Below are 23,818 nucleotides of genomic sequence, written 5' to 3' on the forward strand. Positions count from 1 at the left end.
CAGATTCTCTGCAGGTATAAATTTCCCCTACAAAAGACAGTTTTGCAGAGTTACTTGTTTGCTAGCTCTCTGACAGCCATCTTAAAATATGCCAAAGACACATATTCTGGGGTAAAATATTTTTATTTTCTTTATCTACATCTTCACCATGCTGACAGCCTCCAATAAGCATACCTGAAGCCTTTGTTTTTAAAAAGCTTTCCCACCCTTCTGCCTGCCTTCAAGTTTCTGCCAAAACACAAGTAACAGTGGCTGACTCTGTGCTATAGCAAGCTCAGAATAAATAGCCTTTGCGTTTTTCCATTCCATTGGTCTTCGTTTATTTGCAGAAGCTTCAATGTAGAGTTGACAAGGACTCCATCTTTTACCAAACGTTAGACCGTTTCCTCTGAGCCCTTTTCTCTATTAGTTCTTGGCCTGCCAAGTCCAGTTTTAGAAAAGAATACCGTTGAACCTAGTTTAGCAAGAGTCCTCCCAACCACCTTTGGTAGCTAATCAAGTTCCTCTTAGTAATTTTCCATCCACTGACTTTCATCTTGATGGGTTTCTTTAACCAAGGAGTGGAATATTCATGACAATTCCTGGGTAAAGGTGGAGATGTCTCGGAACTGTGGTGCCATCCATTTTTACATCAAATACTGGTCTCAGAACTGTCATGGCACTGGTGGGTGTGCGATTTAGTATGTTAATGAGCATATAATGAGGGCCTAGGTAAAACCTCCATCAAATCAAGCACCACATTGGGTCCAGTCAGTCTTAGACAACTTGGTCCACACCCTGGTTTTTCAGCGTCTTATCAGCCCATAGCCTCAAGTCAGGTAAATCTGCTGCCTAGAATTTGTTATCCTGTGACCACCCTGTATTATTCCTATCTCAAATCTACTTGGAAATATTCAAATGGTCTTTGACTTGGGCATTCCAACTTTGCTTACTTCACAGTGTTTCTTGCGTTATAATCCAATATAAGAAAAGATGATCCAGACAAATGGATCCCAGGTATTTGTGTCAGATTTGGATTATTTTGGTTTTGTCTTTGCAGAATATAAAAAACTAACATGAGGTAAGCACTAAGGTCTGGAGATGGCTGTGCAAGAGATGACAAAGTCCAACACCAGGCTTGAGAGTGTCCAATCATCTCTTCAGGGGCAGAATATTTTTCTACAGTACTGAATTTGGAAAAACAGTAACAACAACATTAAAAAAAAAAAAAAAGGGGATCAGGGTTGCAGGCTATGGCTCCGAAGGTTCTTCGTCAGTACTGGGATATCCCCGATGGCACCGATTGCCACCGCAAAGCCTACACCACCACCAGCATTGCCAGCGTCGCTGGCCTGACCGCCGCTGCCTACAGAGTCAGGCTCAATCCTCCGGGCACCTTCCTTGAAGGAGTGGCTAAGGTCGGACAATACACGTTCACTGCAGCTGCTGTCGGGACAGTGTTTGGCCTCACCTCCTGCATCAGCGCCCAGGTCCGCGAGAAGCCCGATGACCCCCTGAACTACTTCCTAGGTGGCTGTGCCAGAGGCCTGACTCTGGGGGCAGGCACGCACAATTACGGGATCGGCGCTGTCGCCTGAGTGTACTTGGGCATAGCGGCCTCCCTGGTCAAGATGGGGCGGCCGGAGGGCTGGGAGATGTTTGCAAAACCCAAGGTGTGAGCCCTGTGCCAGCCGGGACCTCCAGCCTGCAGAATGCGTCCAGAAATAAATTGTGTCTAAAACAAACAAATAAAAAAACTACAAGATTCATGAAACTGGACAACTGTCTTTATGTCTTTATAACATTATCAGTGATAAAACCAGTAAGGAAGGCTGGTTTACAGTCATCTGAGCAGCCTCTTTACTTTCATAAGTATGGCTTCTCTCTGACATTGAACGACTTCCAGTTTCAAGCGGAATGCTACATCACAAGGTTAAGGACGTGAAGAGAACCGGTTTCTTTTGTAATCCTAAACGTTCTAGTCTGCGAATTAAAAGCCATTATTTGAAGAAGGGTTCCAGGCTCCATCTGGCCGCCCACAGGTTGCCTCGCAACACAGAGTATCAGCTTCTTTGGGAAGACAACAGATGCGGGGGAGGGAGGAAAAAAAGGAGATGGTAAACGTCACTTCCCCTTGTGGGCTCTGCAGCGGGTTGGTCTGCTGAATGGCAGAAAAGCAGAGGGTGGACTGGGAAGGGCACTGTCAGTGACATTACGGAGAGGGCGACTTCTATGTAGATGAGGCAGCGCAGGGGCTGCTGCTTCCCCACCTGCTGCTTCGCCACGAAGGAGTTCCCGTGCTGTAGGAGCGGGTTCAGGACCGCTGGTCGGACCTGAGAGTCCCAGTTGTCTGTCAGGGCTAGAAGGACTCGGGAGTGCGCGGGGCAAGTGACCGTGTGTGTAAAGGGTGAAGCGTATGAGGCTGTGGCGGGGCGGAGGTGCGGAAATTCATATTTACCTGGTAGGGGAAATACCGTGATCACGAAGGTGGTTTTCCCAGGGCGAGACTTATCAGTTGCACTACGGATGTGCTGACTCTGCGATTTCCCCAAATATGGGAAACTCGACTGCATAATTTGTGGTAGTGGGGGACTGCGTTCGCGCTTTCTCCTGACTTTTTCCAGTTTAAATAACAGATTGTCAGCCAAGGGTTACGTTTTTTTTCTACTGGTTTTTGTGTTGGTTGTTGGTGTTATTATACCACTAAAGCTGGAGAATAGAAAGAAACGTGTTGCCTCTCTGGCGAAGGAACAGTGGGAAGCGTTAGGCTTACCACAATCTAGCTACCGCGAACACCAGTGCTGCACAGCTCCACGTGGGGCTGCGTTGGTCCATGGTTTCCAGTCTCTTGCATTCTCACGCTGTGTAAAAATCTTCGTGTTCTTCCCTAGCCTCTAGTCTCCTTTTACACAGCCTCCGCTTCTAACCGCAGCCCCCTCAGGAGTTTGTAGGATTTCTGTGCTAGCGGAGAATGTGTTCTCACCTCATAGAGCCAGGTACAAACTACGCACACCGGCGCTGTTCTTTGGGAAGAAAGCACGGTCTTTGGGACTCTTAGTGTCCCCGTTTGGTTGTAGACATAACCCGCTTACTTTGTGTAAGCGAACGGCTCTCCCGGCGCCCAGGAGCCCTAGCGCATATTCATCGAGGCCCGCAGGTCAGAACCGCAGTCTCACCTTTCTTGACCGAAATGCGCTGCGATCCTCCCTGAAATATAAGGCGGGAAGTTTTATGAGGAGCCGGGTCCAGTTTCCTTACTATTTCTTGCCGTTTACATATCTAATTTTTCTTCAGTCTTTATTTAAACGACAGCTTCTTGTTTGATGTCTCGCTTGCATATTCTACATCCAATATCAGGGAACTTTCAAGGTAGCACCCCTACCCATCCTTCCCACCCCCAAGCAGCCCTTTCCTATTTCTGGCGCCAGCGTCCTTCCCCGTCCCTCTTTCTTCAGGCCCCGGCTGATCACCTTCATGGACAGAAAATACTTAGCTCTCTCTCAACCTGAGGTTTGCACCTGACACGAGTCAGTACCCTGGCAAATTTCTTAATACCCTTTCTCAAATGGCACTGTAAATTCATCTCTTTTTAACTCCCAGAAGTATCTAATTGGTTTTGTCCCTGCACTACATGAATACTAGTATCCACTACAGAAGAAAACCCCAGGCCTAGCGATGGCGGTTCTGGGCATTGTGACAGCCTCTCCCAGGGTATGTTTTCTGACCTCACCTACTTCTGATCAACTGAGGTCAGGAGTTCGAGACCAGCTTGACCAACATGGTGAAACTCTGTCTCTACTAAAAATACAAAAAAAAAAAAAAAAAAGCCAGGCTTAGTGATGTGTGTCTGTAATCCCAACTACTCAGGAGGCTGAGGCAGGAGAATCTCTTGAACACAGGAGGCGGAGGTTGCAGTGAGCCAAGATCGTGCCATTGCACCCCAGGCTGGGTGACAGAGTGAGATTCTGTCTCAAAACAAAACAAAACAAAAAAATCTAGCCCATCTGAGACATATTATTGGAGACAGTAGAATCCTGCATCCAACAGGCACTTAGTGCAGATCTGGACCCATTGAGTGATTGGCTCATGTTCCCTCTGTTCTATTAAGTATCAGGAGCAGAAATTGAGCTCTTTGGCTTTTACCCACTAAGTATGGCTATAGGACAGGTCTCCCTCTCTCTCTCTGTCTCTCTCTCTCTCTCATTATTGCATCATTATTTTTTGCCATCAGTGTGGGTTTTTGGTTTTGATGTTATGAAGTGAATTTCTGGGGACAATCTCTGATGGGTGTTGTTGACAAGGATCCAGTCCCTGTTTGGTGATACATGACAGCTAATCTGCTCTGTGAGTCTCTTTTATTGTCTAATTATTGTCCTGAGAATAATGGTATTTCCTGATATTTGAGACTACAGCAATGATAAATTGTTCATATCTTGTCTTTCCAAAGTTTGGTAAAAATTTTATGGGCCCAGTAGTTGTCAATATCTGCAAGAGTGGCATCTCTATTACAAGAGTGATCTTACTACTCAATGTCCCCCCTCCCACCCAACTTCGTTCCATAGGAGCTCTTGGGTTTAACAAATTTGCTATATCTAAAAGACATCTTAGTCCAGGAGGAAAACTAAATCTGTAGCATGTAAGGAGAAGTTTTCTTTGATTGGTATATTCAGGTTTCTAACCAGCTGAAAAATTCAAATACATGTCCTTTAAGGATTAAGTTTGAACTACACTACAGAAAAGAGAGAAAAGATTTATATGATCACATATAAGCAATGGAATCAGCAATATGAGCACTTTTCACAACTATACAAATCAAACGTAGTAATCTCCAGAACATTAAGGACATTCAGCGATTAATGAAAATGAATGAACAGAAGTTATTCACCCACTGTTCTATGCCCTGGAAAGAGAATGTCCTGCCAGACTCAAAAGGGTATCACAGTATCACTCAGATTTTCAGCGATGAAGGCCCTCCAAGGATCTAATGATGCTAATATTTTCAGTTTATTTCCTTCACTGATAAACATTGTTAATAGATACCATTGCCTCTGTTTTCACCTTAAGTGATGTTACTTAGTACAATTCGTTTCTTTAGAATGCCCCCTAGTTTGGTGGAAGGAATTTTCCTTCTTTATAAATACAGGATATTTTCTCATGAAACAAATTGGCATACTCTTTCAGTGAAGTGAATAGACAAATTAGGTCTCTGAAATTTTAAAGGAGTCACTTAGGAACAATAATAATCACTTAGCCTGGATAACAGATCAAGACCCTGTGCCTTATTTTTTATTTCATTTTATTTTTTTTACTACTTATGCTTATTTATTTATTTACTTTGAGACAGAGTCTTGCTCTGTAGCCCAGGCTGGAGTGCAGTGGTGGGATCTCAGCTCACTGCAAGCTCCGCCTCCCAGGTTGAAGCTATTTCCCTGCCTCAGCCTCCAGAGTAGCTGGGATTATGGGCGAACGCCACCACGCCCAGCTAATTTTTATAGTTTTAGTAGAGACAGCGTTTCACCATGTTTGCCAGGCTGGTCTCAAACTCCTGACCTCAAGTGATGCACCTGTCTCGGCCTCCTGAAGTGCTGGGATTACAGGTGTGAGCCACCTCGCCCAGCCTACTGATGCTTGAAATGTGAGGTTTCATTAGGGAAAAATTTTTTGTTGAATTTCTAACATGAAAAAATAATAGATTTAGCTGTAGATTAAATGAATGGTCTTGATAGTTTGGTACAACAAAATAAATGAAATGAAGTTCATAGCAGAGAGGAATCTTTGATGCTTTTGAACAATTTAAATAATGTAAATATTTAATATATAAAGAGATGAAAAGGTTCATTACATTATTTATTTATTTATTTATTTATTATTTTTTATTTTTTGAGATGGAGCCTCACTCTTTCGCCTAGGCTGGAGTGCAGTGGTGCAATCTTGGCTCATTGCAACCTCTGCCTCCTGGGTCCAAGTGATTCTCCTGCCTCAGCCTCCTGAGTAGCTGGGATTACAGGCACACACCACCACACCCTGGCTAAGTTTTGTATTTTTAGTAGACACGGGGTTTCACCATGTTGGTCAGGCTGGTCTCGAACTTCTGACCTCGTGATCCACCGGCTATGGCTTCCCAAAGTGCTGGGATTACAGGCGGGAGCCACCACACCCAGCCCATTACATTATTTTTTAAACATCAGTGTGACTCTTTTGACAAATTAGAATGGTTTAATAATCTTGGTTAGGCTGGGCGCGGTGGCTCACGCCTGTAATCCCAGCACTTTGGGAGCCCGAGGTCAGGAGTTCGAGACCAGCCTGGCCAACATAGTGAAGCCCTGTCTCTACTAAAAATACAAAAATTAGCTGGGCATGGTGGCAGGCTCCTGTAATCCCAGCTACTCAGAAGGCTGAGGCAGAAGAATTGCTTGAACCCGGGAGGCAGAGGTTGCAGTGAGCCAAGATCGCACCACTGCACTCCAGTCTGGGCGACAGAATGAGACTATGTCTCAAAAACAAAAACAAAACAAAACAAACCCAGAAATTTGGTTTTAAAACCAGACAAATTAAATGGCAGACTTCCAATGAGACCTAAAAGTTTCTAAATTTCTAACATTTCTGAAAGAACTGAGAAAATTGCCTCCACTGAGGAAGTAAGCTGAAGGAGGTAAACTGACACGTTTTCTGATTCGAGAAATATTGAGGAGGCTTTGTCTCTTTCGCCTCCAACTGTTCCTTCTCCTCCTGCCCCTGCACCTGCATAGTCTTTCTTACCTGAGCCTTCCTGTCCTGCCTTGCCTCTTCTTCCATCACCATCACCTGAGGAAAGTCCCCAGGGCTCTGGTCCCTTCCCTGAAACTTCTGTTCTCACAGCCCCTTTCAAGGTAAAACCCAAACCCACAGGAAGAGGGGAGCCTACCATTGTGTATACCGCTTCACCAAAATGTGAATTAAGAGTATTATAAAGTAGGCCGGGCGCGGTGGCTCAAGCCTGTAATCCTAGCACTTTGGGAGGCCGAGACGGGCGGATCACGAGGTCAGGAGATCGAGACCATCCTGGCTAACACAATGAAACCCCGTCTCCACTAAAAATACAAAAAAAAAATTAGCCGGGCGTGGTGGCGGCGCCTGTAGTCCCAGCTACTCGGGAGGCTGAGGCAGGAGAATGGCGGGAACCCGGGAGGCGGAGCTTGCAGTGAGCCGAGATCGCGCCACTGCACTCCAGCCTGGGCGACACAGCGAGACTCCGCCTCAAAAAAAAAAAAAAAAAAAAAAAAAAAAAAAAAAAAAAGAGTATTATAAAGGACTTCCCTGATCTAAATTTAAATACATTTCACTGTTTCTAAAGCAGACTCCAAGATCCTATAGGGTTTGGCAGAAAATTTGACTTAACTGTTGAGTTGGGAGCAAGCCTCCCAAAATCTGGTGATAAACTGGCCCCAAAACTGTCCATAAGCAAAATCTCTGCAGTACTATAATATGTTCTTAATGGCCCTAACGCCCAAGTTGGAGGCTTGTGAGTTTATGGGAATGAGGGCAAGGAACACCTGGCCCACCCAGGGTGGAAAACCACTTAAAGGCAATCTTAAGCCACAAACAATTAGCATGAGTGAACTGTGTCTTAAGGGCATGTTCCTGCTGCAGTTAACTAGCCAAACTATTCATTTAATTCCAGTCATCCCTTCGATTCGCATAAGGGATACTTTTAGTTAATTTAATATCTATAGAAACAATGCTAATGACTGGTGTGCTGTTAATAAATATGTGAGTAAATCTCTGTTCGGGGCTCTCAGCTCTGAAGGCTGTGAGACCCCGATTCCCCACTTCACACTTCTATATTTCTGCGTGTGTGTCTTTAATTCCTCTAGCGCTGCTGGGTTAGGGTCTCCCCGACCGAGCTGATCTCGGCACTGTTGAAACCTTTGAACCCAAATATTCTGACCTTTGTCAATTAATTCACATGCTGGTGAAGAAGGCAAGGCCACTAACTGGTTGCAAAAGGCAAACTGGAAGGATTTTCAAAAAGAGACTGAAACAGAACATGAAAGTTTTACATTTTAGCTAAATATCTCCATGTTGCCATTCCCCAGGCCATTCCTAAAAATATAGATTGGAGAATAATTCAGCAATGTACTAAAAAGCCAGACAAATCTGTCTTTGCTTACTTAGAATGGTTTGAGAGCCAGGCATAGTATCTCGTGCCTGTAATCACAGCACTTTGGGAGGCCGAGGCTGGTGGATCATTTGAGGTCAGGAGTTCAACACCAGCCTGCCAACATGGTGAAACCCTGTCTCTACTAAACATACAAAAATTAGCCAGGTGGCTACTCAGGAGGCTGAAGCAAAAGAATCGCTTGAACCCGGGAGGCAGAGGTTGCAGTGAGCTGAGATCTTGCCAGTGCAATACAGCCTGGGCGACAGAGCAAGACTCCATCTCAAAAAGAAAAAAAAAAAAATTTAGCAAGGTAGTAGAAATATAATGCACATGAGAATGATACTCATGAAGATAATCTGTATTCCAGAATAGTAAAGAAAGCTATTCCATTAGGGAGCCAACTGAAAACATAAAATCCCAGTTCACACCCCAGGGTATAGTGTCATGCACCTGTAGTCCCAGCTACTCATGAGGATTAGTAAGGAGGTTTGCTTGAATTCGTGAGGTCAAGGCAGAAGTAAACCCTGATTATGTAACTGCATTCCAGCCTGGGCGACAGTGAGACCTTGTCTCAAAAACAAACAAACAAACAAAAAAACCCCACAAAACCAAACAACAACAACAAATTGTCACCTCACTCTGAAATGACAGTGGCAAACATCACTTTGCTTTGGAAAATTAAAAGAAAAATATTCCCTCTTGCTATCAACCTGCCCTCTTGCTCTAACATGTCTGACTCATGGTTTAAAATGCCAAAAGCTATACTCAAATTGTAGTACACTTACCTGCACCAGCATTTATTTTTGTCTGGAGGAGATCACCATCCATGGTCCTATAAATGTCTAACAACATGGAATGATGGAGGGATGTGTCTTTTAGGATATTTGGATATATACATATATATATATATATATATATATATATATATATATATATATCTGAAGAAACCCAACATTGGGCAAGTTCCCTCAAACTTTTCACTAGGCATGACCACTTCTCTATTTTAGATAGAGATTCTGTGGGGCAAAACCTGAGAATTATCTGCCTGGCTATCAAGAAGATAGCTCCTTGCATTTTTTGGGGGAGAATACTTTTGCTTCAAGGGAGCATTTCCTCCCAGGATTACAAATCTTTCTATAGCCACAGGAAACACTGCTGATGAAAACCAGGCATGCTGGCTCTGGCCTGTAATCTCAGTGACTTGGCGGCTGAGGCGGGAGGATCTCTTAAGCCCAGGAATTCGAGGCTGCAGTGAGCTATGATGGCACCACTGCACTGTAGCCTGGGCCACAAAGCCAGACACTGTCTCTGAAAGAAAAAGAAAAAGAAAGAAAAACATTGCTGATGAAACTGCGGCCTCTTTTGCAGCTCAACAAAAGCTATTTATTCACTGGCTAAGGTTGTAGTAGATAATCACATCACTTTAGATGATATATTTAGCTGAGCAGGGAGGATGTATGTGTGGTGGCAAATACCTTTTGTTGCGTATACATAAATATTTCCCATGCCGTAGAACCTTCTCTAGAAGAAATCAGAAAAGAAACCACTTGGCTACAAGAAATCACTAAAGAAGAAATGGGATTTGATGTTTTCCCTGATATTTTCAGTTGGCTGCCTAATGAAATAGGTTCCCCTACTGTTCCAGGATACAGATTCTCTTTGTGACTATCATTCCTCTGTGCATTGTATTTCTACTACTCAAATTATTAATGTTTTGTATTTCTCATTGTTTTACTTCTTTTGAGAAAGTAAATTCATTGTACTTTGAAGACTAGAGATGATTCAGCAAGTGACAGCAACTATAGGATTGGCCGAGATCACCCCTCCTCTCTCTCTGTCTCTCTTCCCCCCGCCCCCATTCTGTGATGCCACACCAATTCAGCTTTTGGGCACCGTTAAAAATTCCTTAGTGAGAGGGCTCCTTTCCTCCCCTGCCCCAATGTGGGACAGGACTATCTGGGAATGAGCCTTTCTGGCAAGGAGGGACATAACTTTTGATCGACAAGGCTTTCAAGGAAGACTTTTTATCTAAAGGGAGAATGCGGAAAGAAGAGAACTTTTATGAGGAGTGTGAGCCTTTTCAAATTCTCAGGCCCAGAGAGGCATTACATTGAGACAGCAACCACATTCTGCTTCCTTTTTGTACAATACTGTAACTGAAAAACAACAAAGCAAACCTACAAGACTCATAAAACTGAACAACTTTCTTTATAACACTACTATTGGTAAAACCAATAAGGATGACTGGTTTGCAGTCATCTGAGCAGCCTCTCTAGTTTCATAGATACGATTTCTCTCTGTTACTGAAGGGCTTCCAATTTTAAGTGGAATGCTACTTCACAAAGATAACTAGGTTGGAAAGGAACTGATTTTCTTTGTAATCCTAAACGTTCTAGTCTGCAAATTAAAAGCCATTATTTGAAGACGGGCGCACAGGCTTCCAGCTGACCACCAGGGGTGTCCTCTGCAGGACATAGGTTAAGTAGTCGCTTCTTTGGGGGAGACTAGATGCGGGGTCTAGGCACACCTCCCCAAAGGACAAGAGCGGGAGAGAAAGGAGGGACAGGCAGACGTCACTTCCCCTGCCGGTTTCAGCAGTGTGTTGGTGGGCTGAGTGGAGGAGGGTGGGGCGGAAGAGCAGAAGGGGACTGGGAAAGGCACTGTCGGTGACATAACCGGTAGGGTGTTTCTATGTAGATGAGGCAGTGCAGGGGCTGCTGCTCCCCCAGGAAGGATTTCCCATGCTGTAGGAGCAAGTCCAGGACCGCTGGTTGGACGTGAGGGTCCTTGCTGTGTGTTAGGGCTAGGAGGGTTGGGGATTGGATGGTGCAGTGCTTGGGGCAAGTGACTGTGTGTGTAAAGGGTGAGGCATATGGAGCTGTGGCAGGGCAGAGGTTCAGGCACTCACACTTACTTGGCAGGGCAAATGCTTTATGGTCACCAAAGTGGTTCATCCTAAAGCTGAGGCTCATCCGTTGCACTCCTGATACGCTGTTTTCTGTTATTTCCCCTAATGTGGGAAGCTCCACTGCATAACTTATAGTAATGACTCAGAAGTTAAAAGGAAGAGACAGGTGTTCTTGCACTTAACAGACTCCAAGGCCAGCAATAGATAGAGCCCTAGCAGATCCTTGATGACACTCTCAAGTCATCAGAGCCCTGAGGAATGAGTTCCAGATACTCTCTCAACACAGTCCGCCCCAGCAAGGATAAGAGAAAAAAACAACAAATACCTTTACTACCTTCTCTTTCCCCCTTACCATTTCTCATTATTCCAGTTTCGTTAAGTTCCTGATTTCCCTTCAGTGCAGCTGCAAGGTCGCCAGCTATGCTTAAGTTGCAAGACCTGTCACAGTTTGATTAGCTGCCTTCGTTCTGCTTTTGTAAGCCCTCTTGCCTGCCCTACGAGTTTTGCGCCATCAAATTCCCGCTGTGCCATTCAAACTAGCCAACCCCCTTTCAGAAGAGTGTATAAAAGTCAAGCCTTGTCTTTGATCAGGGCTCAGCCTTTGGATTTTAATCTGCTGGGCCTGAGTGCACGCAATAAAATCCTCGTGTTCCACCCATTGGTCTCTTCGTTCTCCTGATTCCTGCAACAGTAGTAGGGGACTGTATTCGCAATTTCCTCTGGTCCTTCATGGTATGAATAATAGCATTTTTTTTGTTCCTTTGTTTGTTTGTTTGTTTCGCCTATAGTCGCAGGCTCGGTCTCAGTGATTGTATGGTGTGGTCAGCTGTTTTTGTTTTTGTGAGACCTTGTTTTCTTGTCTACTGTCCTGGGACAGATGTCTGCAGTCACTTGTTTCCTTGGAAGGCAAATTTCAGTCTCTGTGGGGGAGGTCTCTCATATTAGCTGCAGTGGTACTTGTCAGGCAGAGCTCAGGGATCTAGGCTTCCCTGCTTTGTAGATTGCTGAATGGTCCCCAAGGCCTATTGGCTTTTAACACCATTTGAAAACCTTAGTGTTTTTCCCCTGTCCCTAGAGTCGCCTCTTACACAGCCTCTTCTTTATGTTTGTCTTTTTCCCTGAGACCGAGTCTTATTGTATCTGGTGGCATCTTTGTTCAAGCAATCCTCCCGTCTGAGCCTCTGGAGTAGCACAGGCGTGAGTCACCACAGCCGGCTAATTTCTGTTCTTGTTTTTGTTGTTGTTGTGGTTGTTTTGTTTTTTTTAAGAGTTGAAGTTTTGCCATGTTGCCCAGGTTGGTCTCCAACTCCTGGACTCAAGTGATCCACCCTGCCTTGGCCTTCTAAACTGCTGGGATTACAGGTGTGATCCATCACACCTGGCCAGCCCTGCTTTTCACTATAGCATTCATGGGAGTTTGTAGGATTTCTGTGCTGGGGGGAACGTGTACTCAGCTCATAGAGCCAAGTAGAAATTGTACTTGGAACTGGTGCCATTGGGTTGTAGACATAACATGCTTGCTCTTTGTATGGGAAGGGCTTTGCTGGTGTCCTGGTGCCCTTGTGCAAGGCATCGAGGCCTGCAGGTCAGAACAGCAGTCTCACCTATGTGTTTATGTAATACGAAACAATTCTCCCTGGAATATAAGATGAGAGGTCTTGTGAGGTTCCTACAAGTAAGACGACAAATTTCCCTGCAGTTGGTATTGACAAAATTCAAAATTAATAATAACAGCCCAACCTCTTGGATGACAAATCCAATGAGGCAAGCTGCCCTGCTTGCCTCAGCTCCTCCATGCAGGTGCAGCCCTCAATTCCCTCCACACAGGTCATTTCCTCCCTGCTTTCTCCAAAAGAGGGAGACAGTGGTTCTGCAGGACCACAGGGCTCAAGGCCTTCCAGGGCCAAAAATCTCAGAACAAGTTGCCCCGTCCTGCCTGTACCTCACCACTGACCTAGAAATGGCCTTTGCTAGGAGCAAAGTAGGGGGAAATGGTCACTGGAGCTGGGGCCAGGTTGCCCTGCAGGAGGGGAAGTACTCAGGGTTAGAGGGGGCCAAGCACCAAGACCTTAAAAGGTCCAAAAGGACTCAGAGAGATGCAGAAACTGAGACAGGGGTCCTCTTTCAAGGAAAGAGACTTTCGAGGAAGACCCCAGGGCTCTGAACCAAAATCCAGATTTTTCCCCATCTGCAACTTAATTCCACCTTAGTTGGTGCAACTTCATCCTTCCCCTATGCTCAGGACAAAAAAACAGTTTTTCTATAGGCTGTTCGTTCTCTGGCCCCATACATCCTAGTGGTCAGAAAATTATGTTTCTCCTTTGGTTAACTGCAGACTTCGGTCTGCACAATCTTTTTCTTTCTTGGTCTGAAAACCACCCTATAGTCCCATATGTAGCATTTTTGGATAAACCTAGAAATGGACCCTTCTGGTCTTAAAGCATGAAACTTAATATTTGTTTTATCTGAGTTCTGTCATCAGGAAATGACCTTCGGGCCTCTCAAAAAAGCTATCAAGGAACTGAAATTCATCCAGACAATGAGATACTGGGACCCCTCATTCGTCATGGTTGCTTCCTTGCTCCTCCCTAGTTCCTGTTTTCTTACACATTGTTACATTTCTTCCCTGCAATCTAAACCTCTGGTTTTGGTTGGTCAGGGAGATAGATTTGAGACTGAGTTCTCATCTCCCCCACTGCAGCACCCTATTAAAGCTCCTTCCTTGGCAATAATCATCTTGGTGATTGGCTTTCTGTGCGGCAAGCAGCAGGAATCCCAGATCTCTGAATTTTGGCAAAGGAGTCTCCTGAAAAGGGGGGTGGATTCTACTGACCAACATCAAAACGATCAGACATCTGAAAGCCTTAATCTCAGGGTCAGACTTTGGGTCACCCTTGAGCCTTTTCCTTGGGTCTACCCATTAAAATCAGCCTAGCCAGGCTTGTCTTCAAGGTCCAGGGGTAGGGTCAGGTCCTCCTGATGCTTCTTGATGCTTCTCTCACTGGGTCGGCAGCCACCCTGTCCTTCGCTGTGACCTGCAGAGAAGCTTCAGGGGATGTTTATTCAATTGGCTAGGAGCCCACGAGGCACAGGTACATGGTGACTCTGTGGTTCCCACTGCACCCGCCACCCTCCTTGGTCCTCTCACTGTCTCTGGCAGGCAATAATGTTCTGGGTGAGCTTGGGCGCTGAAGACACACAGACAGGGAGGGTAAGGAAGGGCACCAGTCCCTTAGGTCCTGCACATTAGGGATCCAAAAAAGGTCTTGAAGAAACAGAAAGGGAGTGTTGGGAGTAGATCAAAGGGAAAGAAAGAAATCCTAGGAGATTTCCCATCTGAAGGCACCATGAAGAGAAAGGCCGCCTCCTCTGGGCCGTGTCCTCCCGTTGCAGGTGAACCGAGTTCCGGTCTCCATTGGAGACCAAAGCAGATAACTTTGCCTGACTCCTAGTGAGGAAGCCACGCGTTGTCCTCCCCTGTTTAGCACTTGATCCTGTAGCACTTGATTGTCTCTCCTGGACTTTCTATGGATTCCAGGGATGCAACTGAGAAGTTTGTTTTTAATGCACTTTTACTTGAAGTAAGAGTATTTTAGGCCCGGTGCGGTGGCTCACGCCTGTAATCCCAACACTTTGGGAGGCCGAGGTGGGACAGATTACTTAAGGTCAGAAGTTTGAGACCAGCCTGGCCAACATGGTGAAACTCCGTCTCTACCAAAAGTACAAAAATCAGCTGGGTGTGTTGGCGCAGGCCCGTAGTCTGAGCTAATTGCGAGGCTGAGGCAGGAGAATCCTGTGAACATGGGAGGTGGAAGTTGCAGTGAGCTGATCTCGAAAAAAAAAAAGTATTATAGAATCTTTTGGCAAAGGAAATGAATTCTGACAGGTTTTGCACTTAAGACATTCAGGCTTGAGGAAAACAAGAGAACCACTATGCTAGGGATGCTAGGGAAAGCAAATGCTGTTGAGAATGTCTCACAAACACAAATTACATGTCAGCAGATAGGTTTTACCCTCAGGTTGGGCACATTTTATTTTAAATGCACTGTTGGTGGAACTTAAGATGAATCTAGGACATTCACGATGTATGTCTGTATGTGTGTATATATATATATATACACACACACATATGAGAGACAGACAGATAGATAGGGTCTTGCTACCTTGCCCACACTAGTCTCCAACTCAGGGCCTAAAGCCATCCTCCTGTCTCCCCCTCCCAAAAGTGCTGGGACTTCCAAAGCCTCCCAAAGTGCTAGGACTACAGGTGTGCATCATTTTGTCCAGCCCATTTTTAATGTTTTTAATTTAAGTACACATTCCAAAAATTATATAACAAGTACAGGAAGCCCACTTTATGCCAGTTTTACAAAAACAAAGTGGCAACATCCTAAAGTACTGAAAAAACTAAAAGTTTTCCTAGAATTCTATGACAAAATGAACTCTTTCAAGAATGTGACTGAAATAAGGACATTTAAAGACATATAAAAAATGAGAGAATTTGAGCCGGGCGCGGAGGCTCATGCCTGTAATCCCAGCACTTTGGGAGGCTGAGGCAGGCGGATCACGAGGTCAGGAGTTCGAGACCAGCCTGGCCAACCCAGCCAGGCCAATGTGGTGAAACCCTGTCTCTACTAAAGATACAAAAAATTAGCCACGCTTGGTGGGGTGCACCTGTAATCCCAGCTACTCAGGAGGCTGAGGCAGGAGAATCACTTGAACTCGGGAGATAGAGGTTGCAGTGAGCCGAGATTGAGCTATTGTACTCCAACCTGGGCAACAGGGCGAGACTCCCTCTCAAACAAAACAAAACAAAACAAAACAAAACGGAAAGAAATAATTCAGCAACCCACACTGCAATAAATGTAAAAGGAGTCCTCCAGGCCTAAGGATAAGGATACCAGACAGAAATCTGGATCTACACAAAGAAATGGAGACTACTGGAAATTAGTATGTACATAGTTAAATATATATGTTATTATTATTTAAATGTTTTAAAATAATTTGACTGATTAAACAAAAGCAATAATAATGGATTCTGGGGTTTATAACATGTGTAAAATCAAATTACATGACAACACTAGCATAATGGCCAGAAGGGGAGGTAGAATGTCACTTGATGGCACCGATGAAGATGTATTCTGGAAACCCTAAAGCCATCACTGAAAAGCAAAAGCAGCGAAAGAAGTCGAGAGCGGTGGACCAGAAGACAGAAAGAATACAGCTAATAAACCAACAAAGGAAAGAAAATAGAATGATATAAAAACCATGTAATCACTATGCTGGAACAACTGCTCTCCAGGCCTCTACCCTATAAAATACACCAGTGGCCAATGAGAAGTGTACAAGAATGACGACTGCAGCATTATTTGTAATCATAAAATAACAGAGCCAATGTCCTTTCAAAGATATAGGAAAAGGGTTTTATTTATTTAACAAACACACACAATTGTACAAACAAGGGAAGCAAGTCCTTTTGCCAAGAGGAACACAGAGGGTCACGATGATGCTACTCCTCCAGGGATTTCAGGGTTCTCAGAAGCCTAGTTTTCTGTCTAGTTCTTCTGGAAGATGTTATTCTTGGGGAGTTATAGGTCCTCGCGTTTGGAGCTCTTTCATGTTCTCTCTGAATTTTCCCCAGTTCCTTCCCATTCTGCTTCAACAACAACAACAACAACAACAATAACAACAACAACAACAAAACAATTCTCACCTCCAGAAGATCCAGCCTGTGCCTCTGCACGAGCCTTTCAGGAGGTCTGGAGGTCTGTTCCACGGCTCCCCGGCTTCTTTCCCTGCTTTTGCTTTTCCCCTCCCCCGCTCCTACCCTCCTGCCCCACAGCCCGGCCACCGCCCATCTGAGTCCCTGCGGCTTCACCGCAGAAGGTGCACTGGAGGCCCTGCCCGTTGCCCTCCCCGGGGGATGCCTAGAAATCAACGTGAATAAAAGCTTTGAAAAAAGAACTTCCCTATGGAAAAAAATCTCATGATTTCTATTCTTGGGGTTCTTCAAGGGACTAAAAGGTAAAGGCGACGATGGCCCCGGGAGGTCGAGGCTGCAATGAACCGTGTTTGCACCACTGCACTCCAGACCAAGCGAGACGCTGTCTCAAAAAAATAATAAAAATAAATAAAATAAAAAATTAAAAAATTAAAAAAAATCAAAACTTCCCCATGGTAAAATATTTCATGATTTCCATTTTCAGGGCTCTTCAAAGGACTAAAAGCTAAAGGTGACGATGGATTCATTCAAGTCCTAGTCGTGCGCCGTGGTGAGGGCCAGACCCTGCTCCCCGCGAGGGGCCCCACGAGCCACGCTCACCACCATCCCTGCCCCGGTGGAGCCCCCGTGCGGGACACAAGATCCGAAGATAGCAGCGGAAGTTCCGCAGCGGCCTCCAAAGTGACTGGGCAGGGTGGGCACAGGCTTGCTGACTAGGTGAAGGCGGCACAAAGAATGGGAAGAGCCATCCCGAGAGCCCACAGGGCGTTCAGCGTCTCTTGGGCCCCCAGGCGGCTCAGGTCCGGGTAGCGGAGCTCAGGTCCGGGTCGCGGGCCAGGGCTTTTCCAGGGGCTTCTGAAGCAGGCGAGGGGCAAGGTCGTCCTGGTTCCAGAATTTCCCAACCTGCGGGTCTCCGACGAGACCAACACGATTCACCGCTCTAATCTCTCCAGTTTTCCAAGGCCTTGCACAGTTGTACGTCTGGTGGGCTCTGAGGATGGGAGGGTTGGGGAGTGTATGGGAGGGTTGGGGAGTATTTGGTGAGTGCACCCTTCCTATAGCGCCCTGAAGGAGGTAAAACTACGTGTCTCTGTGGCACAATCGGTTAGCGCGTTCTGCTGTTAATCTAAAGGTTGGTGGTTAGAGCCCACTGAGGGACGCCTGCTTCAGGTTGTTTGTTTGTTTGTTTCCTGAGACAGAGTCTTGCTCTGTCACGAGGCTGGAGTGCAGGGGTGTAATCATGGTTCACTGCAGCCTCAACCTTCCCAGGCTCAGGTGATCCTCCCACCTCAGCCTCCTGAGTAGCTGGGACTACTAGCATACACCTCCATGCCTGGCTAAATTTTGTATTTTTTTGTACCGACCGAGTTTCGTCATGTTGCCTAGGGTGCTGTCCAACTCGTGAGCTCAAGTGATCCTCCGGCCTCCGCCTCCCAAAGTGTTGATATTACAGGCATGAGCCACTGTGCCCAGCCTGTAATTGTTTCCTGTGGTGACCAAGTCACATTGGTCTGGAGAAGACAGGTCACAGTGACCTCTTTGATAGCTTTCTATCAAGTTACTTATCCAAAGGTAGCAAAATCACAATAGTCCCAGTCATTTTTTTCTCTTCCCCTTTCCTCTTTTCTTTATAAATCTTGATTTTACTTTTATTTGATGAAAACAATCTAATGCTAGTTTCCCTTCTATATTAATAGAGAATGAGCATGTAGATAAGTGTCTCTATATTATTCCTCGACTGATTTCTTTCAGGGGCTATGTCCATAAAAATTAATCCATCTGAGACCCATCATTGGAGCCAACAGAATCCTGCACCTAACAGGCCCCTGGTGCAGACCTGGATCGTTAGAGATATTGGCTCTTGTTCCCTCGGTTCTTGCTTTCATGAGCAGAAGTTGAGCTCTTTTGCTTTTATATACTAAGTATGGTCACTGGGCAAGTCCTTCCTCTCTCTATCTCCCTCTCTCTCTTTCTCGCATCATTGTTTTCTGCCATCAGTGGCATCAGTGTGCATTTCTGGTTTTGATGTTATTAAGTGAATTTCTGAGGACAATCTCTATTGGGTGTTGTTTGACAAGGATCCATTCCCTGTTTGGTGATACATGACAGCGGATCTAGTCTGTGAGTCTCTTTTGATTGTCTATTCATTGTCCTGAGGATAATGGTATTTCTTGATATTTGAGACTGCAGCAATGAGAAGTTGCTCATATCTTGTCTTTCCAATGTTTGGTAACAATTTTTTGGGCCCAATAGCTGTCAATACCTGCAAGAGTGGCATCTCTGTTACAAGGATGATCTTACTACTCAATGTTCCCCTCCACCTAACTTCATTCCATAGGAGCTCTTGGCTTTAACAAATTACTATACTAAAATAAATCTTAGTACGAAAGAAAACTACGTCTGTGGCATGTAAGGAGCACTTTTCTTTGATTCGTATACTCAGGTTTCTACCAGCTAAAAAACTCTAACCAGCTGAAATACATGTCCTTTAAGGATTAAGTTTAAGTCACATTGCAGAAAGGAGAAAAGAGATTTTCTCTTTATACACTTATAATCACAAATAAGCAATGGAGTCAGCAATATAAGCACTTCTTACAAGTATACAAATCAAATTTTTTTTTTGCTTAAGACAGAGTTGCGCTCTGTCACCAAGGCTGGAGTGCAGTGACATGATTTTGGCTCACTGCAGCCTTGGTCTCCCAGGTTCAAGTGATTCGTGTGCATCAGCCTCCTGAGTAGCTGGGATTACAGGCATGTGACACCATGCCTGGCTAATTTTTGTATTTTTAGTAGAGATGGGGTTTCACCATGTTGGCCAGGCTGGTCTCGGACTCCTGAACTCAAAAGATCTGCCCACGTTGGCCTCCCAAAGTGCTAGGATTACATGCTTAAGCCACTGCATGTGGCCACAAATCAAATTTAATAATCTCCAGAACATCAAAGAAGCTGAGTTCTTAATGAAAACGGATGAAAAGAAATGATTTACTCACTTTTATATGCTCTGGAAAGAGAACGCCCTGCCAGACTCAAAAGGGTATCACAGAATCACTCAGATTTTCAACAGTGAGTGTTTTCCAAGGATCTAATGATGTTCATTTCTTCAGTTTGTTTCTCTCACTGATAAGCATTGTTAATAGATACCACTGCATCTGTTTTCACCCTAAATGATGTTACTTAACACAGTTATTTGCTTTTGAATGCCCCCTAGATTGGTGGAAAGAAATTTTCTGATTTATAAATATATTTTCTTATGAAACCAATTGGCATACTCTTCCAGTGGAGTGAATAGATAAATTAAGTCTCTAAAACTTTAAAGAGATTACTGCCCCAATTATCTTAAGTAATATATGTAATAATTACGTATATAAAATTAAAATGTGAAAATTAAGCAGGGTGTGGTGGTTCACACTTGTAATCTTAGCACTTCAGGCAGCTGAGGAGAGAAGGATTGAAGCCAGGAGTTCGATACCAGCCTGGGCAACATGGTGAGACCCCTGTCTCTACAAATTTTAAAAAATGAGCTAACTTTATAAAACTAGCCAGCACAGTGGCTCACGTCTGTAGTCCCAGCTGCTTGGGAGGCTGAGGCAGGAGGATTGCTTGAGCCCAGGAGATCCAGGCTGCAGTGAACTATCATTGCACTCCAGCCTGGGTGACAGAGTAAGACTTCAACTCAAAATAAAATAAAATAAAGAATAATTTCTTGACTTTTTTTTTCTTTTTCTTGCACTGCCAGGCTGGTTGACTCACACCTGTAATCCCAGAAAATCAGGAAGCTGAGGTGGGAGGATTGCTTTAGGCAAGGAGTTGGAGACCAGCCTCAGCAACAGGGCAAGATGCCATCTCTAAAAAATTGCTTGAACCTGGGAGGCGGAGGTTGCAGTGAGCCGAGATTGTGCCACTGCACTCCAGCCTGGGCAACAGAGCGAGACTCTGGCAAAAAAAAAAAAAAAAAAGCATAAGTGGGAGCTCCCAAGCAGGAGAGGGGTCTCTGGAAGGATAAAGGGAACAAGTTTCTTCCAGAAACACGCTTATGATATGGGCCCAATGATACAGTGATCCACCCCTTTGGCTTCTATACCCTTTTTTACACTACTTCATAAGCTGACTTACTAGAATTCAGATAAAATGTTAGCAGGGGGAAAGCAACGGTATTGAAAATCATTGCCTATGATTGCAGAAAAGAAAAGGTTTATTCTTGCGGTACTGTTTGTCCAATCACCAATCAATGATATTTCTGTAAACCAATGAGAATTCCTGACAGGCAGCTTTCTATCAGCCCACTGTCTGTCCCCGCTTTTGACTTTTAAAAACCTGCTTGTGGGCCGGGCATGGTGGCTCACGCCTGTAATCTCAGCACTTTGGGAGGCCGAGGCGGGCGGATCATGAGGTCAGGAGATCGAGACCATCGTGGCTAACACGGTGAAACCCAGTTTATACGAAAAAATACAAAAAAAAATTAGCCGGGCGTGGTGGCGGGCGCCTGTAGTCCCAGATACTCGAGAGGCTGAGGCAGGAGAATGGCGAGAACCCGGGAGGCGGAGCTTGCAGTGAGCAGAGTTCGCTCCATTGCACTCCAGCCTGAGCGACAGAGCGAGACTCCGTCTCAAAATAATGATAATAATAATAATAATACAAATAAAAAATAAAAACCTGCTTGTGACAAAGGCCATAGGGAGCTCAGATCTAAAGTTCCTTGGGTGTGAGTCGTCCAGGCAGCTGTCTTCATGTTGGCTCAAGTACACTCTAAATTATATTTTGTGCTTAAGCCTCCTTCTTTTAGGTCAACATGTTCAACAACAGCAGAATAAATAAATTAATGTGTATTCATACAAAGAAATACGCATAGAAACAACCATGTGAATAACATGAAAAATTCATAGACATAAGACTGAGTGACAGAAGTCAAACCTATGCCCCTGCTTCTGAAACCGCCTTTGCAAAATTTACAACTGGGACAATTATCACAGCGAAAGAGATCTGACCTGACGCCATCTTGTTTCTAACGTCCAAGCTGTCCTTGTTCATTCCTGGCCACAGGCCGAAATAACTTTAGGAGGAAATTAGTTTATGGTTTAGCTGTGAAAGAAAGATGACAATATCCGTTTCCCAAAGCAAACCCCCTTCCTGCCTGGGGACTAGACTGCCTTTGCAGGACTAACAAATTAGCCATGAGATTAGAAATTATGGTTTAGGAGTTACATTAGCCTCTGGCTGCAAGATTCTAAACCTCCCCAAATTGTTCCTGGAGATCACGTCATTATTGGAAAACCTAAGATGGGTGCTTGAGATATTTTGCCGACCCTGCACTCAGTGGATCAGGTGACATCAGCTAGACTGATAACCTGGCTCATCTGGTCTTGTGGCCCCCACGCAGGAACTGACCCAGCACAAGAGGACAGCTTCAGCTCCCTGGGATTTCATCTCTGACCTGACCAATCAGAACTCCCAACTCACCAGCCCCCATCCACCAAATAAAGAGTGCAGCTCTTTATTGCAATTCCCCTGTGTCAAAAAATTGGCTCTGTCTAAGCAGCAGGGAAGGTGTACCTGTTGGGCAGTAACACTACCCCCAAAACCCACTACACACGGAATGACTCAGTTTATAGGAAAGCAAAGGGCAGGAAAAACTTGCCTGATAGATTTGCAGAAATGGGGGTGGAAACCATTAATAAGTCTGTGGAGTATTGTCAGAGTTTGGTGTTGTAGTCTACATATTAAAAGTAATCAGTTAAACACCTGAAATAAAATTTCCCCCAAATATTTTTGCCGAATTTGGATGACTTTGTTTCTGCATTTGCAGAATATAAAGCGTTAACATGAGGTAAGCGCTAAGGTCTAGAGAAGGCAGTGGAAGAGATGATAAAACGACTCCAGCACTATGCCTGAGTCCAGTGTGCTCTGCTGGGGCAGCACATTTTTGTACATTGCTGTATTTGAAAAAACCCTACAAGATTCATGAAACTGGACAACAGTCTTTATAACACTCCTAGTGATAAAACAAGTAAGGATGGCTGGTTTGCAGTCATCTGAGCAGCCTCTCTAGTTTCATAGATACGGTTTCTCTCTGATATTGAACGACTTCCAATGTCAAGCGGAATGCTGTATCACAAGGATAAACGTTTGTCAAAAGAACCGGTTTTCTTTGTAATCCTAAACTTTCTAGTTTGCGCATTAAAAGTCATTATTTGAAGAAGAGAGCACAGACTCCAGCTGGCGGCCAAAGGGGTCCTTGGCATCACAGGCTAAGAACCTACTTCTTTGGGAGAGAGCAGGGGCGGGGAAGGGAGGGGAAAGAGATAGAGGCAGGCGTCATTTCCTCAGCCGGCTCCGGCAGCGGGTTGGTCGGCTGAGTGGCAGAGGGTGGGACAGAAGAGCAGACGGGGACCGGGAAAGGCACTGTCGGTGACATCACAGATAGGGCGATTCCTATGTAGATGAGGCAGCGCAGGGGCTGCTGCTTCGCCACGAAGGATTTCTTGTGCTGTGGGAGCAAGTCCAGGACCGCCGGCTGGACGTCATCGTCCCAGCTGTGTGTCAGGGCTAGGAGGACTCGGGATGGCATGGTGGGGGCGGTGGGGGGGGGGGGGTGGCATGCGCGTGGCAAGTGACCGTGCTTGTAAAGGGTGAGGCGTATGGGGCTGTGGCAGGGTGGAGGCCTGTAAATTCATACTTACCTGGCAGGGGAGATACCATGATCACGAAGGTGGTTTTCCCAGGGCGAGGCTTATCCATTGCACTCCGGATGTGCTGACCCCTGCGATTTCCCCAAATGTGGGAAACTCGACTGCATAATTTGTGGTAGTGGGGGACTGCGTTCGCGCTTTCCCCTGATTTTTTTGTATTGCAAAAAGCAGAATATAAGTGAAGGAATGGTTTTGGTTTTTATTGCTTCATTATGAAGTAACATGTCGCCGTCTTTCTCGCTGGAGAGTTATGAAGCCCTTGTGATCACGTTTACTACAAACTAACTAGCGCGAGAGTTGCGTAGCTCTTCCTTTAGTACATAAGGCTGCTAGGCTGAGGGAGGCGAATCACCTGAGGTCAGGAGTTTGAAACCAGCTGGCGC

General features: G+C 45.2%; 2 non-coding genes and 2 pseudogenes across 3 annotated transcripts; all 4 read left to right on the plus strand.

The window, feature by feature from the left end:
* The first annotated feature begins 1,193 nt into the window (after nt 1-1,193).
* Nucleotides 1,194-1,736, plus strand: LOC719399 (NADH dehydrogenase [ubiquinone] 1 alpha subcomplex subunit 11 pseudogene; annotated as a pseudogene). Its single transcript, XR_014175.5, has one exon. The product of XR_014175.5 is annotated as an NADH dehydrogenase [ubiquinone] 1 alpha subcomplex subunit 11 pseudogene (transcript).
* A 693-nt stretch (nt 1,737-2,429) lies between these two features.
* LOC114674680 (U1 spliceosomal RNA) lies at nt 2,430-2,592 on the plus strand. The gene has a single exon (XR_003725806.2). It is a non-coding gene; the product is annotated as a U1 spliceosomal RNA (small nuclear RNA).
* A 1,062-nt stretch (nt 2,593-3,654) lies between these two features.
* On the plus strand, nt 3,655-19,329 carry LOC144337479 (uncharacterized; annotated as a pseudogene).
* Nucleotides 19,330-23,418: 4,089 nt separating this feature from the next.
* LOC114674665 (U1 spliceosomal RNA) lies at nt 23,419-23,582 on the plus strand. Its single transcript, XR_003725787.2, has one exon. It is a non-coding gene; the product is annotated as a U1 spliceosomal RNA (small nuclear RNA).
* The last annotated feature ends 236 nt before the right edge of the window (nt 23,583-23,818 follow it).

The sequence above is a fragment of the Macaca mulatta genome, chromosome 1 (assembly GCF_049350105.2).
Source record: "Macaca mulatta isolate MMU2019108-1 chromosome 1, T2T-MMU8v2.0, whole genome shotgun sequence".
Classification (NCBI taxonomy): domain Eukaryota; kingdom Metazoa; phylum Chordata; class Mammalia; order Primates; family Cercopithecidae; genus Macaca; species Macaca mulatta.